The 18,327-nt window shown below is 34.2% G+C and overlaps 1 non-coding gene and 1 pseudogene across 1 annotated transcript; both read left to right on the forward strand.

Moving 5' to 3' along the window:
- Positions 1-6,998: 6,998 nt before the first annotated feature.
- Positions 6,999-16,512, forward strand: LOC121226778 (uncharacterized; annotated as a pseudogene).
- Positions 10,092-10,163, forward strand: TRNAD-GUC (transfer RNA aspartic acid (anticodon GUC)). Its single transcript has one exon. It is a non-coding gene; the product is annotated as a tRNA-Asp (tRNA).
- Positions 16,513-18,327: the final 1,815 nt, after the last annotated feature.

Below are 18,327 nucleotides of genomic sequence, written 5' to 3' on the forward strand. Positions count from 1 at the left end.
AGGCATAACATATGACATGTGGTTCTTTGTCTATCCTTTAGCCCAACACGGCTCCTACACTGCGCTCACTGGCATCGTACATAATTTTAAATGGGTATTTCCAACCTGGTGGTTGCACTATAGGAGCGGAGACTAACTTTTTCTTGAGTGAATCAAATGTCTCATTACATTTTGGGTCAAACTGAAATTTCCTATCCTTCTGCAACAACTCACACAGTGGTTCAGCTACCTTCGAGAATTTTTTTATGAAGCGCCTATAAAACCCTGCATGGCCAAGGAAAGAACGAATTTTCCTCACAGTGGAGGGATAAGGCAAAGAATTTATAATATAAATTTTGGTCTTATCGACCTCAATTCCTTTAGATGAAACAACATGTCCCAGAATTAAACCCTTGTCTACCATAAAATGATACTTTTCATAATTCAAGACAAGTTTAAATTCTATGCAACTACTCAGAATTATCTTTAGGTTTTTAAGGCATTCATCAAAACAACTCCCATATACAGTAAAATCATCCATAAAAACTTCGATAATTTTTTCCACATATTCAGAAAATATACTCATCATGCATCTTTGGAAGGTGGCCGGCGCATTGCAAAGACCAAATGGCATCCTTTTGTACGCAAATGTACCGAATGGGTATGTAAAAGTGGTCTTTTCTTGGTGCTCCGGTGCGACTGGAATTTGAAAGAAACCTGAGTATCCATCAAGACAACAAAAGTGAGTTTTTCCAGCTAATCTTTCAAGCATTTGATCTATAAAAGGAAGAGGGAAATGATCATTTCTACTGTATGAGTTCAACTTCCTGTAATCAATGTGCGCCACCCATTTTGTACTCGGGTAGCTACCAAGTCACCTTCAACATTTTTCTTTACTGTCACGCCCGTTTTCTTAGGCACGACTTGAACCGGACTTACCCACCTACTGTCAGAAATAGGGTAAATTACGTCAGCATCCAGAAGCTTGATTATTTTCTTTTTTACTACCTCTATCATATTCAGATTTAGCCGTCTTTGCGCCTCTCGCCTCGATTTCGTGTCTTTCTCCAAGTAGATCTTGTGTGTGCACGTCAAAGGGCTTATCCCTTTTAAGTCTGCAATGGTCCAGCCAATTGCCTCCTTATGACTTTTTAGTATATGAACCAAACTTTCCTCTTCATGTGTGGAGAGTCTATTGGAGATTATGACTGGTAGGGTATTACCTTTCCAAAAAATACATATTTCAGATGCTCAGGAAGCGGTTTCAACTCCAACTCTGGCGCCTGTATAACAGAAGGTAATAGTTTAGTATTTGGAGATAATAACTTATTAACAAATTCAAATTCATCAAGTTTAGAATTATCTCCATAAATTGACTCAAAATCCTCTTCCACCAAAGAGTCAATTGTGTCGATACGATTTACCCTCAAGATTTCGCTTGGATGGCTAATGGCGTCGTAGACATTAAACTTTACGATCTTCCCATCAACTCCATCGTGAGAGTTCCACTTCGAACATCAATTCTAGTACTAGCTGTACTAAGGAACTGTCGACCCAGCAGGAGATTTGAAGATCCAGGAGTGCTATCCCTCCATTTTGATCACATAAAAATTTGCAGGGAAAATAAGCTCGTTAACTTTTACCAGAACATCCTCGAGGACTCCTTCTGGATGCATAACAGACCTGTCCGCCAATTGAATGATAACACCTATTTTTGTCAAAAAACCCGCATTAAGTGATTCATAAATAGAAGACGTCATTACATTTATAGAAGCCCCTAGATCACACATAGCCTTTTTAATTCTCAAATGGCCTATTTTGCATGGTATTGCAAACATGCCCCTATCCTTGCATTTTGCCGGCATTTTTCACTGTAACACTGCGGATACATTCTCACCAACATTCACCCTTTCATTACCTGTTAATTTTTGCTTGTTGGTGCAAAGTTCTTTAAGAAATTTAGCATACCATGATATTTGCTTGATGGCGTCCAACAGTGGAATGTTGATCTCGAGATTTCTAAATGTTTCGAGGATTTCCTTGTCCTCTTTACCTCTTTGACATTGGTTGAATCGTTTTGGAAATAGAGATTGACTTTTAGGAAATGGAGGCTTCGGTCGGACTTGTTCGTCTTTTTTGAGTTTTTTCTGGGTAATTTCTTGGGTAAGATTCCTGTTAGGAATCGATTCCAGTACCTTTCCACTTCGTAACGTCACTACATTTGCATTTTGTCTAGGGTTTGGTTCTGTTTGTGACGGCAGCTTCCCTTGAGAGGTTAATTTCTCGATCGATGTGGTGAACTCTCTGATGGATGTCTCAGTTTTCTGTTGGAAATCCTTCGTCTCTTTTTGGAAATTAAGAGTTTGTTGTTGAAAATCAAGAACATTAGCTGCTAACTCATTGACCATGGTTTCTAGAAAATTACCCGAACCTTGCGACTGTTGTAAAAACCAATTTTAGTATGGTTGGTTATTTCGTAGATTGGCCCCATAACTTAAGTTAGGATGATCCTTCCACCTTGGGTTGTAGGTATTAGCATCGACCCAGGGAAATTTCCAACAGCATCAAGATGGGCCATGGTATCATCATACAAACTGGGACACGCATCAGTTGCGTGATCAGGTGTAGCACATATTCCGCATAACCGAGCCGTTTTCACTTTTTCTGCAATAAGAGAGTTTATCATATTAGTAAGTCTATCAACTTTATCCTCTAAGGTTGAATTACTTAGCTGGTGAACCCTTCTAGGGGGTTCAGTATTAGCTCGAAACTGCTGAGAATTTGCAGCCATCATGGAGATCAAGTCTCTCGCTTGTTGGGGAGTCATGTTGACCAATGCTCCTCAACTAGAAGCGTCTACCATATTCATCTCCATGGGTTTCAAACCTTCGTAAAAATATTGGAGGAGAGATTTCTCCGTTATACCATGTTATGGGCAGCTTGCACATAACTTCTTAAACCGCTCCCAATAATCATAAAGGGACTCAGCTTCTTTTTGCCTTATTCCAACGATTTCTCTTCTTAGCTCAACTACTCGAGACGTAGGAAAAAACCTTTTCAGAAACAAACGAGATAGGTTAGCCCAAGTTGTAATAGACCCAGGGGGTAAATAAAATAACCATTCCTTAGCGGAAACTGCTAGGGAGAAAGGGAAGGCATGCAATTTAATCTGATCCTCAGTTACCCCCTGAGGTTTCATTCTAAGACAAACCATATGAAATTCTTTCAGATGCTTGTGGGGATTTTCATTTTGCAACACACGATAAGTTCGCAGTAACTAGATGAAACCTAACTTCAACTCAAAATCAGTATCCACAGTAGGAAACGTGATGCACAATTGCGGTTGTTCGGTCGGAGCTTCGGCCAGTTGCCGAAACGTTTGAGCCATTGGTTGGTGTGCTAAATTTGGGTTTTCGTTAACCCTAGCGTTAAGCACTTCTTCTGGTGAGTCCAAGCACTGGTGACTGCTTTTTTCGTAACTTTGTCTCCTTACGATTGGCTCTAGCAATCTTCTCAATTTCTGAATCGAACGCAAGAGTACCTGGAGCAGATCTGGTCATAAGAAATAAAAAACAAGATTAGTACATTGCCAATCCCCGGCAACGGCGCCAAAATTTGATGCGGTCGTTGAAAGCACCAAAAATATCCTATCCCTAGTAAATAATGAAAAAGAATAGTAAAAGGAAAGTAGGGTCAAATCCTCAGGGACTGGATTTGCCCAATATCTTGTTCTATGAAATCCCAGGCAAAATCTTGCATAAGAAACCTGCGTTCCTGAAAATAAAAAAATAACAGAATTAAAGGTTTGGATCTGGAAAAAAAATTAAATAAAAACATAATTAAGAATATTGAATCGAAAATTTAGAAATTAAAAATAGAGTTGAGAGAAAGAAAATTCTTAGGGGAGATTCCAGCCTCCAGTTGTCTCGTTCCGCCTTGGGTTCAATCCTCAGCTTTTAGATGAACCTTCCCAAACCGAATAAGCTAGTTATAGTGGAAGAGGACACCTACAACCACTAGCTCCAAGGATTTAGAGTTACGATTTGGTAGAACCTGACTCTAGCCAACAATCGCTTCAGTGGGATCGTCTTATGCTAGATCAACGATTCTCAAGGGCGAATCCTATGCCATTTTGTCTCTTGGGCTCACTAACTTCTGACGCAGTAAGCTAACGAACCGACTGTGCAACCTTCCCAAAACATACAAAGCGGCCGCCTTTGCATACGTTGAAAAGCTTACTTCTTAAGGGACATGGACGGAAGGTCAGCCCATAGTGCAGAGAAACAATGAATACTAGTTTAGAAGGCAAAGTACGGATTCTAAGCCTCATGAGCCCTTTTGGGGATTTTTGACAACTTTTGGCTAGATGGGTTTAGTGGCTCATGGTTGTGGTGGAAAGAAAATAAATAAAATAAAAATGGAGATTTTATTGAAAAGAAATATGAGAAGAACAAAAGCTTAGACTTTTGGGGAGAGAGTGTTTACAGGAAATAAATAAAAGATGGATCTCTTTTGAGTCACTTCACCCCATATTTATAGTGCTAGGGGAGATAGTCTAATCCTACTTAAATTCTTAAAAGATAAATACATTTAATTGAAGATAAATAAAGATAAATAAAATAAAATGCTAAAAATAATCCTTAATAATTATCTCAATATTAATTATCCTAATATAATTAAAATAGAGTTTTAATAGAATAAAATCTCTTCTTTTTGCATTTCAACCCTTGTGTCCTCCATGCTTGCACTTTTGGCACCAACTTTTCCTTGTGTCGCACATCGGCCCATTTTATTTCTAAATTCACACTTTTGGCCCTTAATTTTACTTTTGCCTCAAATTTAGTCCCTATGAGATAAAAGATCATAAATAGCTCAAATTAGCAGGATCATACTCAGAATAAATATATAATTAATAAATAAAAATACATTATTCTAAAGTGTTATCAATAAAGGCAATATTCGGTATTTAGGAATTTTGGGAAACTGAACCCTAACTTACCGGGTTTTGATTTTTCATTTGACCCAAATAACCAGATATCCTTCTCAAAATGCATAGGTTTTAAAGAGTTAAAAGATAAACTTAATTTTGAAGATTAAAAATGTTGCGCCCTAACTCACTAGGTTTGGCATTTTATTTCTTTGAAATAAGAGTGTCTTATCATGTAATTCAATTTATTCCAAGTTAAAAGGATTGTATTTTGAAATCATTTCAAATTTTTGACACTAAGAAATTAAACAATCAATTCGGTACCAATATTGGGTGTTATAAATGTGCTAACCCGTCCTCGTGTGTAATTGACTTCCGAGCCTATTTTCTCAAAGTTTGTAGACCTATAATTGTTTTCAAAGTGGTCCGATCACACATCAATAAAAGATCGGTAGCGACTCTAATTTTTATTTTTAAGTCGACTACTAATTTTTGTTTTCAAAAAAATGGTTTTGACAGGGTTGGTTGGGCATTAAACGCCTTTAATGGTGTGTTGGGATGATCGGAGATGGTGTGTAGCAGATGGGGCTAGGAAAAACTGCATATGTATCTGATCTGTTCTATACTTGAAACTAGAATTGCTTCTGTTATCTAGCTGAATCTTAGGATTTGAGAATTATCTTATAAATCTACTTTAATTGAATGTACATCTTTTATGCATTGGGTTCACAACTCATTTCGTTGTTAATTGGATTTCAGGTGGCTCTCAAGCTTTCGATTATCTTTACTTTAAATCTTACCATTAGTAATCTCAGCTTTCTTTGATAGTATGATGGTTGGGAAGATTAAATAGTTAGTTAATTTTTGTGTTAGTTATAAAATGTTGAATGATTTCATTTTGGTTGTGTTTATAAATGCAGTTTTCCTAATACCGACAATGTAACTCACTGGACTTGGTCTGGACGTTTAGGCCGGGTTTAGGGTATTACATGTTTGCTAGAGTTTTAATCCAATTTAAAAATTGGTACGTATGACCGAGTAAACGTCAGGCATGCTAACATTGATATTTCTTGTGCCGCCATTTGCAAGTACTATGGCGTACCGTGCTATGAAAGAGACGACAGATTGTCTCTTGACTTGAACAATTTCACAAATGTTGACACAGATGCCGTTCTTAGAGAATTTCATCCTACTAAAAAGCCTTAAAATAAAAAATGGTCCCCAAACTGTAGCGCTTTTTCAATATATGTACTTCAAAATTTTCCTTTTTTGTCAGAAGTTCTACTTGAACTTTCATTATGTTAACATTATTGGTCCTTCCGTGGATTGCCGTTTGAAATAATTGTCTGAGTCAACCAGAGCCTGACACGTAATCAAAAACTAAATTCGAGTATGTTTTAGTATGCAAATTGTTTGACAAAAAAATATTTTATTTTTATTTAACGTTTTAAAATGATTTTATTTTAATATTAAAGACAACATATTTTAATGTTTATACTATAGAATTGTATACTATTATAAATTAAATTTTTATATGAAATAAATTATATAATATATTATAAAACTAAAAGTTGAATTGGGTTTCTGGTCCAGAAATTATTGAGTTAAATTTTTTACCCAAATCTAATTTTGGTGCTTAATATTTTTATATGCACATTTCGGACCAAATTTCAAATTCTGGTCTGCCAATTAAAACAATATTATATGCTGCTGCTTTAACTAGGAAAGTTACTTTGTCAAGGTTTATATACTTATGGCTCCTCCTTTGGCTCTTTCACCTTGGTTCTTTCCTGTGAACGGAATTTGAGACAGAAATTCTAACACTACAATATATAAATATTGTAAAGAAGTATACGTGTAATGTATGTATAGAAAATAATTTTCATTGCAAAACTCTTATGGAAAATGAAAAGCTAAGTGTAACCATCTTCAAATCCATCCAATTTAGGCATCAGCCAGTAAAATGATTTGCTGACAAGTATAATCTAAAGCCCCTTTTATCTTCATCAACAAATAGCTGCCATAAGAAATTTAAGAAAAATAAACTAAAAGTGAACCAAACCTGCAGGAACCTCCCACATAGATGCTTCTGAATGATAAATATATTACAAAATTTGGGTAAATGATAAAATACAATTTTATCAGCTTCAGTCCATCATAAATTTTCATAGTGAAAGACCAATATTTTAAATTACTCATTGCTAAGATCTCTATATATTGCTTTTACCACTTGAAGTTTTCTGCACTAAAACATCAAAACAGAAGTGACTTAAAGAAGATAAAAATGAAGAAGCAAGTAATTTGTTCGACTGTCTTTCCTCTCCTTTGCATTCTTCTTCTTTTTCTTAGTGTTGAAGCACAGACGTGCAGCCCTAGTGGCAAGATCAAAGGGAAAACCCCTCCACCAGGGCAATGCAACCAGGAAAATGATTCTGATTGTTGCAAGGATGGCAAGTGGTACACGACATACAAATGTTCACCCCCTGTATCAAGCCAAACGAAAGCAACACTGACGCTTAACAGCTTTGAGCCAGATGGAGACGGTGGTGCACCATCTGAATGTGACAACCAGTACCACTCCGATGATGACCCTGTGGTGGCACTTTCTACAGGGTGGTATAACAACGGAAAGAGGTGTTTGAATTATATCAACATCCGTGGCAATGGAAGATCTGTGAGGGCTAAAGTTGTGGATGAATGCGATTCTACTATGGGATGCGATTCGGACCATGATTATCAGCCTCCTTGCCCTAACAACATTGTTGATGCCTCGAAAGCAGTTTGGAAGGCTCTTGGAGTGCCTGAGAGCGACTGGGGCGGGATGGATATCTACTGGTCTGATACTGATTAATCACTTGATCCATATTTATATTTATAATGTATGTACTAGAGTAAAGATTTCTTGTGCGTCTTAGTTAACATTTATGTTACTATTAATGTAAAATTTATGTATATATTATGTATTTTGAGCCATAAACTATGTTTTAAATCTTCATTATCTGCTCTATCCTTACTTCTTAATTGGAGAAATTCTTAGTGGATTCTCGAAATCAGATGAGTGTTGGATTTGGTAGGCGTTCGATAGGGGTATAAACAAGGCACTTGTGCTCGCATGTTATTCGAAAGAAATTCGAAATCGTTTCAAGCATGCGCAGCTTGAGTTATCAAGTGAGCCATGTTTGAGTACCTTATTACTTGATTTGAGCAGCTCGCGAGCTCGATCGAGTTTTTTTTATTAATAATACATTTTCAATATTTTTAATATTAGATTACTATGTCGTATACGAAACGGGTTCAAATTTAAGCTCGAATATGTAAATACTTTTTCTAACCAAGCTTAAATAGTTTGATTTTACCACGAGCCGAGTTGGAGCGTCTAGAATAATATTCGACCAAATTGGAGCCATATTTCAAGCAATGAATTTTGAGTAGAGCTCCAGCATGAATAATCTCAACAACCAGGGAGCTTATATCCATAAATCAAATGGCATATGGGTATAAAGTTCATTGTCTTTTTAACTGTTACTCTTCCATGTTTTCATAGGTCATGACTTGCGGGTCTCATCCTACGAGAACTAGGTAACATGTTTCTGGTAAGAACTAACACTGCTAGTTCATGGTTGCCTTAATTTATCAAAAAAAAATTTAGGTGTATATTATGGGTTAGTATTTGGTACATTGGCGAAATATTTTTTTTTATTCCACAAGCAACCTTAAAAAATTGTTATGTGTTTCTTTTTTTTTAAAATGTTTTTTTAAATATTTTATTATATTCTTGTAGGACATTTGTCAACCCCTAACCTTACGGGCGGAGTCTAAAATCTCTAGTCGCAGTGTATCAAATATTTCCCCTCCTATTTTTTCCACAACTTTTCCAAATTTAGTAAATAAACATCTAATAAATACATTCCATAAAACATATATACATTTTAATGTCAACCTAAAAGGTAATAGAAAAATACAAATATAATCAATATTCAAAGTCCACTTTTATTCCTTCCATTTTATGCATGTATGCAAGCCTCTAAATAGCATTAATGCTGAAACAACACAAAGAATTATAAATCAAATAATTGGAAGTTTAAGGTTTTTTAACCTGTTTTTTCCTATTTTAAATTTTTTTCTTAGTTTTACTTTATATCTTTTAATCGTATTTCACATCATTTGTTATACATCATATTTTTCTCTGATTTTTTACATTAAGATTATGGAAGGGAATCATTCATTAATGATTTGAAGAATGAATTCAATGAGAGTGTAATCAAACAGTTGCAGTGCGAGACTGAGATTTTTACCAGAAACGATTTATTACATTCAGTAGGATAGTAATTCTCTCTTAATAGAAGCCGACGGAATTGTTATTCTCAGAAAATAGAATTTATACTTAGAAAATAAATTCTCACTATTTTTTGGCGGACTAATAAACTTGAAAACTTACATGAACTGTTGTGTTTATAGCTCTACCAGTGTCATCTATCTATAGGGAGAGACGGGAGAATCTTGATTGAATTAGTAGAAAACAAATAATATTTATTTAATAGAAAAACTAATATTCTAATTTAGAGATATTTATTTAATAAAATTTCAAACACCAAATATATTTTTTTTAGAGTTATTTCAAAGAAGTACGTGTTGAAATATGTATAGAATATAATTTTGTATGCCAAAATTATATGAAAAATGAAAAAGCACAATGTAACCATCTTCAAATCCCTCCAATTTAGGCGTCAGCCAATAAAATGTTCTGTTGACAAGTATAACTAATATAAGGCCTCTTGTCTCCAAACCAACCCATTTCATCTTTATCAACAAATTGCTGCCATAATATATAAAAAATAAATAAGTGAATCCAACCTGCAGGAACCTCCCACAAAGATGCTTCTGAATGATAAATACATTACAAAACTTGGGTAAATGATAAAATACCATATTATCAGCTGTATCATAAGTCATCAATTTTAGCGGTCCACCATAATTTTTTAGCACTTCACAGTTTTGTCATGACTTTTCATCCTATTTTGTATAGATCATGAAGAACAAACAAAGGAGATAATATACAAATGTTGAGGTTGAACTCTAAATAAACTAAAACGACCGATTAATCTACGGTCTCTTCTTTGCTTCTTTTGCGACCAAATTTGGCATGTTCCAAAGAGTAAAATGAATTTTAAAACCTGATCACCAAGTCGTTGTAGTATAGTGGTGAGTATTCCCGCCTGTCACGCGGGTGACCCGGGTTCGATCCCCGGCAACGGCGTTTTAAGAAGACCTTTTTTTTTTGTCAAACTTGAATGAAAATTTAACTTCCCTAAATGTCTATTCGGAGCCTTTTGGAACAGTGAAAGCAGTTTGAGCTTAATTCAGAGTTTTACTTTTAAAACTTCATTTCATGTTTTCAACTGTTTCAATTAACTTCAATGACTGGTGTCAATTAAGGAAGAAAATGAGAGAAATTTGCTAGAAAAGATGAACGAAATTACTAAAAAAGCCTTAAACTAAATAATGGTCTCCAAACTATAACGCTTTTTCAATTTATGTACTTAAAACTTTTCTTTTTTTCTCAGAAGTGTCATTTGAACTTTCATTATGTTAACACTATCGTTCCTTCCGTGAATTGCCGTTTAAAATAGTTGTCTGAGTCAACCAGAGCCTGACACGTAATCAAAAATAAATGTTTAAAACTCAGGCTGTGAAATTTTGGGTTCAAAATGTTTAAAAACTTTTTTGAATTATTCCGATTTTTTATGAAAACTGATATTTTAATTTTCGTAAAGTGAAACCAAGACTTTGGCGCCGATTCAAGTAAGAAACTTCAAACTTTAGATACGCTTTAGATACTTTTACATTAGTTACTTTAGTAAAACTGTTTACCTCTAGAGACGGTAGCAAATCAAACATTCTCTAAACTCTAATAAAACTCTAGATTTGGGATTTTTCATTAAACTTAAGCTAATTCATAAAATTCTGAAATTGTAGATAAGATAATGAGTACGCAAGGTGCACGATGTCATGGTACTCATGCGCGAGGAGCACAAATAATTTCACTTTTGTACAAAACAAGATTCAAACTTGGAAACTAAGGGTAATCTAAGACCTTACCACTTTACTAACACCCTCATTCTTGTTAACAATTAAACAAACATTACAGATAAACTAGATATGACTAGCTGGATATAGGGATAAAAATAACAAAAATTTAATTAGAAGGAAACATAAGCAAGATCTCAAACACACATCTAGAACACTTAGCCATTGAGCCAAATCGATTTACTTTACACAATAAACAATTCATAGATTAAGAAACTTGGGGCGTTGCAGTTTTTTTTTAATTTTAAAGACAACATATTTTAATATTTATTTATAGTATTGTATAGTATTACAAATTTAATTTTTATATGATATAATTATATAATACACTACAGAACTAAAAATTGAGTTGGGTTTGGCTCAGTTAGGCCAGTCTTACCTCTTCTATAATTTATATGAGTTAAATTTTTTACCCAAATCTAATTTTCGCGCTAAATATTTTTATATGCAAATTTACAAATTACGGAAAAAAATTTTACTTTTGTTCTAACATATCTTTTTCCGGCGAATTAAAACAATATTATATGTTCCCGCTTTACCATCACAAGAGTATAAGTGCCCAGTGATTGAGACAAAAGATTATCATGCTAACGAATTTGCAACTTTCATGGAATGGTGTGATTTTTTAGGTGTTAGCGGCCGACGCAAGGATATCGCAATTACTTTTGGAGTTTTGATTTATTGTGGGTGAGTAATAGGTGAGTCTCTAACCTGACTCTTGCATGCGTACTGTTCTAATAGAAGTACATCTAAATGACGATAGTATCTCTATTAATCAGTAAGTGAAAGAAGCATAGTAAAAATGATATACATGTTATGAGAAAATATATGAAGTTCTATTGGAATAAAATGTGAATGGGTAAGTATGCATGTATAATTTGAAATATTGAACTCCAAAATTGATCCCAAACATTGCCAAGAAGGGGTTATTGTCGTTTCTCTCAACTAACTTGGGTAAGATCTCTTTTCTCCTCAATTTCTTTGTTAATCTTGTCAATTAAAAACCAAAATTTCTAGATCTGGAATCTGGGAGACTTTAAATATTTTCAAAGGTATTTTTCCAGATTTTAATGAGGTCTCAAAACATTTTAAAATTCAGCCCCAATTTCGACCACCATAGATGGTCGTGCGTGCGCATATGTGTAGAATAGGGGGCTATTTTGTTTCTTGAATCTTTCACATTTAATTCCAGCCATAATTTGAGTTCTTGAAACCTCCTAATAAACTATTAAACTCATGTAAATTAGGGAAAAATGTTCTTGATTGTTTGGGCATTCGAAACTCACAAATCGAGAAGCGTAAGTGAAATTAAACGTAAAATTAATTGTTGTTTCGACATAGTTGTACGGTAAAGGTTATTGGTTGATTAAAGTGAAGGAATTTAATCATTATTATCTACTTATTTTCCAGTATATTATTGAATTAGGTGTTGACCCAGGCACCCCGAATCAACCATAAAGTCGAAGAACGATCGTACATACGGTTCGCATAGATACATGGTAAGGAATCGAACTAGTTTGAATTCATAAAATGGCAATTAATTTGAAATTGGTTTGAACCATAAGTGGGTATTTGAAAGTTGGTTAAATGGTAAATTGATTGAATTTATACTAATTTTGGTTTAGGATCTTATAAAGGTTATTAAGGAAAATTGGAAGATTCACTATGGTGTTGCGAGAAAGCGAAAAATAAGGTGTGGGTCCTAAACTTGTAAAATTTGTTTGATAATGATAAATGTCATGCTATATTTGATAAATTAACTTTCTTATTGGTTTGAGTTAATAGCCAAAATTTTAGTTTTGTGAGTGCCCGAACCAGGTGCTTTTCGAGCCTTAAAAGATTGTTGTGTTGGCAACATTGCTAGCTTGACTATATGAATGTGTAATTGAGATTGTTATGTATAATTATATTACGTGATATGAGAATGTTTGATTGAATGGTACGAAATGTTGAGATATTAGGTTTATGCATGATTTAAATGCATGAAATATTACTATGATATATATACGTGAGGTTGCTATTGCTACATAGTGAAATTCGTAAAGTATGTGAATTGAACGCTATTGATAGATACCATCTGAATGGTAATTTGAAATTGGAACACTGCTTCCTTTTACTGAAAGTACGTGATTATTGAGGACATGTTGAACATGTCGAATAAATGTAAAAAGTATTGAAATATGATTATGTATGAATTTGTATGACATATTGCATGTGCATTGGGATGGGATTTTATGGTTGACGGAGGAGTTCCGTGGAGTACCGGCAGCATAATAAGCCCCCATATATTTGTAGTCAGTGCACTGCTTTTGGAGTACCGAAGGGATTGGCGATTATATCGCATTATTTATTTGGCAATTTCAATGCATTATTGATTATTGGTGGTTTTACCACATTGAGCTTTGCTCACATACATTAGAGTTTGGCAAACGGGTTCTGGGGAACTCGTGGTGTGTAGCGGATGGTATGGGTAGGATCTCACATGTGCATTTTCCCGATCATGTGCATTTGAAATTATTATTGGTAATGTTTGATTGTGCTATTGCTTCCTCTATGAAATTGATTGTATTAATGCTTAATACTTGCTTGTTTAATCTCACACTAAGCTTGTTAAGCTCACATCATTACCTCAACTTCTCAGCTAATGATGGAACTTAGGATTGGAATTGGCACGCAGATGTACGGCCGGCCTCGGACTTTACTTCGTCAAATTATTTTAAGTTAATTATATTTTAGGCTGATTTTATTATTATTATTTGATTTTAGATTGTAAAGTTTCTTTAAACTGTGGTTTGGGACTGTTTGAGATTTTGAGGTTTTTTATGCATGCACGACATGCATATTGGGTATAGAGACACGGTATTTTATAAATATTTTGAAATGGCTATGCATGATATATGACTAAATTAATAATTTGACTAGTAATGGTACATTTCCCTTGCTAGGAAGATAACAAAATGATTTTTCGAAGGCAACGCCAATAGTTAGGTTTTTTTAAAATATTAACTGAATTCACCAATTCAACAAACATGGTTGGACAAAGTAAATGGACGTTTTTCCAAAGATAACAATAGAAACCATGGTTTTATAAAAGGGAGTACTTGAAGGTTTTTAAATATCATTAGGGTAGCTTTGACATTAAGGTGTCCAATGCAGCTTTCCCGATTCGACCATGACTTCTAGGTACAGTTTAGGAGGTTACACTTGGATTCATTGATCAATTTCCTTTTCTTTTTCTTTTTACTTTACCTTTGGTTAGTTTTCTTCTTTTGCAAGTATCACACCATTTTGGATTGGGGAACACGACACTTCTCGATTCAATCCATTCGACTACAACAATCAATACGATTTAATTTTTCTTTTCCTTTATTTATTATTACTGTTTTCTTATTTCCAATTTAAAGTTTTTAATTTAAGTATTGACTGCTTTCCTTTGGATATTGAGTTTATTTTTATTGGCTTTAAGTGCGAAAATTAAAAGAATGCCCCTGAGAATGCTTAAACGATCTCGTTCCCACACCGCCTCGGTTTTGTCATTGAAATACGATGGTGTTAAATTTGAATAGCAAGAGGCCGCAGATTTTTATCAAACAATTTAGGGACATACTTTCATCCTTGAACATGATTTTGATCTAGCCTCATCGTTTAATGATGAGATATAGGACGATGTACACTTTCATTGTTGGGACAATTTTTGCTTGCTTCCCAAGCAAGCTGGCATTGTACCTGTAGTGCTAGAGTTACTCCAATTTCAAAATTGGTACGCATGACCGACTATACGTCAGGCATGCTAACACTGATATTTCCCGTGCCGCCATTTGCGAGTACCATGGTGTACCGTGCTATGAAAGAGACGACCTATTGTCTCTTGACTTGAACAATTTCACAATGTTGACACGGATGCCATTCTTAGAGAATTTTATCCTACTAAAAGCCTTAAAATAAAAATTTGTCCCCAAAAAATTGTCCTTTGAAATAATTGTCTGAGTCAACCAAAGGCTGACACGTAATCAAAAACTAAATTCGAGTATGTTTTAGTATGCAAATTGTTTTACAAAAAAAAAATATTTTTTATTTAACTTTTTAAAATGATTTTATTTTAATTTTAAAGACAACAGATTTTAATGTTTATACTATAGTATCGTATACTATTATAAATTAAATTTTTATATGAAATAAATTATATAATATATTATAAAACTAAAAATTGAATTGGGTTTCTGGTCCAGAAATTATTGAGTTAATTTTTTTATCCAAATCTAATTTTGGTGCTTAATATTTTTATATGCACATTCCGGACCAAATTTCAAATTTTGGTCTGCAATTAAAACAATATTATATGCTGCTGCTTTAACTACGAAAGTTACTTTGTCAACGTTTATATACTTATCGCTTTTCCTTTGGCTCTTTCACCTTGGTTCTTTCCTGTGAACGGAATTTGAGACAGAAATTCTAACACTACTATTGGACCGGATATCAGGAATATGATTTTTATATGTATATATATTTAAAGATATTGTAAAGAAGTATACGTATAATGTATGTATAGAAATAATTTTCATTGCAAACTCTTATGGAAAATGAAAAGCTAAGTGTAACCATCTTCAAATCCATCCAATTTAGGCATCAGCCAGTAAATGATTTGTTGACAAGTATAATCTAAAGCCCCTTTGATCTTCATCAACAAATAGCTGCCATAAGAAATTTAAGAAAATAAGCTAAAAGTGAACCAAACCTGCAGGAACCTCCCACATATATGCTTCTGAATGATAAATATATTACAAAATTTGGGTAAATGATAAAATCCAATTTTATCAGCTTCAGTCCATCATAAATTTTCATAGTGAATGACCAGTATTTTAAATTACTCATTGCTAAGATCTCTATATATTGCTTTTACCACTTGAAGTTTTCTGCACTAAAACATCAAACAGAAGTGACTTAAAGAAGATAAAAATGAAGAAGCAAGTAATTTGTTAGACTGTCTTTCCTCTCCTTTGCATTCTTCTTCTTTTTCTTAGTGTTGAAGCACAGACGTGCAGCCCTAGTGGCAAGATCAAAGGGAAACCCCTCCACCAGGGCAATGCAACCAGGAAAATGATTCTGATTGTTGCAAGGATGGCAAGTGGTACACGACATACAAATGTTCACCCCTGTATCAAGCCAAACGAAAGCAACACTGACGCTTAACAGCTTTGAGCCAGATGGAGACGGTGGTGCACCATCTGAATGTGACAACCAGTACCACTCCGATGATGACCCTGTGGTGGCACTTTCTACAGGGTGGTATAACAACGGAAAGAGGTGTTTGAATTATATCAACATGCATGGCAATGGAAGATCTGTGAGGGCTAAAGTTGTGGATGAATGCGATTCTACTATGGGATGCGATTCGGACCATGATTATCAGCCCCTTGCCCTAACAACATTGTTGATGCCTCGAAAGCAGTTTGGAAGGCTCTTGGAGTGCCTGAGAACGATTGGGCGGGATGGATATCTACTGGTCTGATACTGATTAATCACTTGATCCATATTTATATTTATAATGTATGTACTAGAGTAAAGATTTCTTGTGCTCTTAGTTAACATTTATGTTACTATTAATGTAAAATTTATGTATATATTATGTATTTTGAGCCGTAACTATATTTTAAATCTTCATTATCTGCTCTATCCTTACTTATTACTTGGAGAATTTTTTAGTTGATTCTTGAAATCAAATGAGTGTTGGATTTGGTATGCGTTTGATAGCGGTATAAACAAGGCACTTGTGCTCCTAAGTCATCCGAAAGAAATTCGAAATCGATTCAAGCGTGAGCAGCTTGAGTTATCTAGTGAGCCATGTTTGAGTACCTTACTACTTGGTTTTAGCAGCTCGCGAGCTTGATCGAGCTTTTTATTAATAATACTTTTTTAATATTTTTAATATTAGATTACTATGTTGTATACGAAACTGGTTCAAACTAAGCCGAATATGTAATGCTTTATCTAACCAGCTTAGATAGTTTGATTTACCACGAGTGACTTCTGAATAGATTCGACATGAATTTCAAGCATAATTGAGTAATAGCATGAGATCTCACAATGAGGCTATACATAAATCAAATGGCATATGGGTATAAAGTTCATTGTCTTTTAACTGTTTCTCTTCCATGTTTTCATAGGTCATGACTTGCGGGTAATATTCATCAATCTTCTCATCCTACATAAATAGTACATGTTTTGTAAGAACTAACACTGCTAGTTCATGGTTGCCTTAATTTATCAAAATTTTACCTTACTCGATTAGTCACCAGGCTGGACATAGATATGCTTTTCTTTTCAATTTATATAGTTGAAAAGTCTTTGGAGATTATATCTTAGTATTCTGTGCACAATGTACTTGTATGTAAGATCTTAAAGAAAACGATTAGTGGAGTTTTTGTTCACCAGCACAGGGTTTTGGATAAGGATTATTGATACGATCACAAAAGCCAAATTCTTGAAGCGAGCCAATAAGCAAATTCCAGCCAATCAAGAAATCCTCCATACTTAGTTGAAAATCAGGCCAAATTGTCAAAGTGCCCAAGTTGTAAAGTTTTATTTTTATTTTATTTATTTATTTATTTATTTACTTAGTTTAAATTTTATGTCAATATTCAGTCCAAGAGTCCCAGATAAAATGACCTTTGACCGAATTTCCATATTAAAATAATTAGGAGTTTTTTTTATTTTAGTTTCTAATTAGATTAGACTAGTTATAAGGCCTATTTAAGCATGGCTATCCACCTTGTTAAACACTTATCATTATTATTAAAATTTCAGATTTGTTGAGAGCAGAATTTTCTTTGAGTTTTCTCCAAGATTTTTCTCTTGAGTTTTCTTTAGAAGTTGTTTAACAATCTTGTGATTGTGGGAGCCATCTTCAACCTTCTTCTGCCATTGATATTCTTTGGAGGGGAGATTAGAGCCGTTTGAAGGGAGTTGTGAGATCTTTCGAGATTTCAAGGCTTCTTAGGACTTATCTTTTAATTTCTTACTGTCAATTCTTCTTTATTTCTGCTTGTGCCGAATATTTATCTAATTTATTTTCTGTTTTATTGTGTTTTCAGCCTTTTCTATCTTAAGGAATTAGCCAAAAATCCCAATTTCTAGGGTCTTGCCGATTCATCCATACTCTTTTTGGGAGAAATTAGATTGCGAAATTTGGGAAAACATCTGGGTGTTCAATTGGGCAGAATCGCAATCTCTTCTAGGTTTCAAGATTCCTTATTACACTTATTTCTATTCTCAATTTGATTCTTTGCTGATTGGGGATTTTATTTCAGATCTGAAATTCAAAAATCTAATCTTTT

This window comes from Gossypium hirsutum, unplaced genomic scaffold (assembly GCF_007990345.1).
Source record: "Gossypium hirsutum isolate 1008001.06 unplaced genomic scaffold, Gossypium_hirsutum_v2.1 scaffold_420, whole genome shotgun sequence".
NCBI lineage: Eukaryota > Viridiplantae > Streptophyta > Magnoliopsida > Malvales > Malvaceae > Gossypium > Gossypium hirsutum.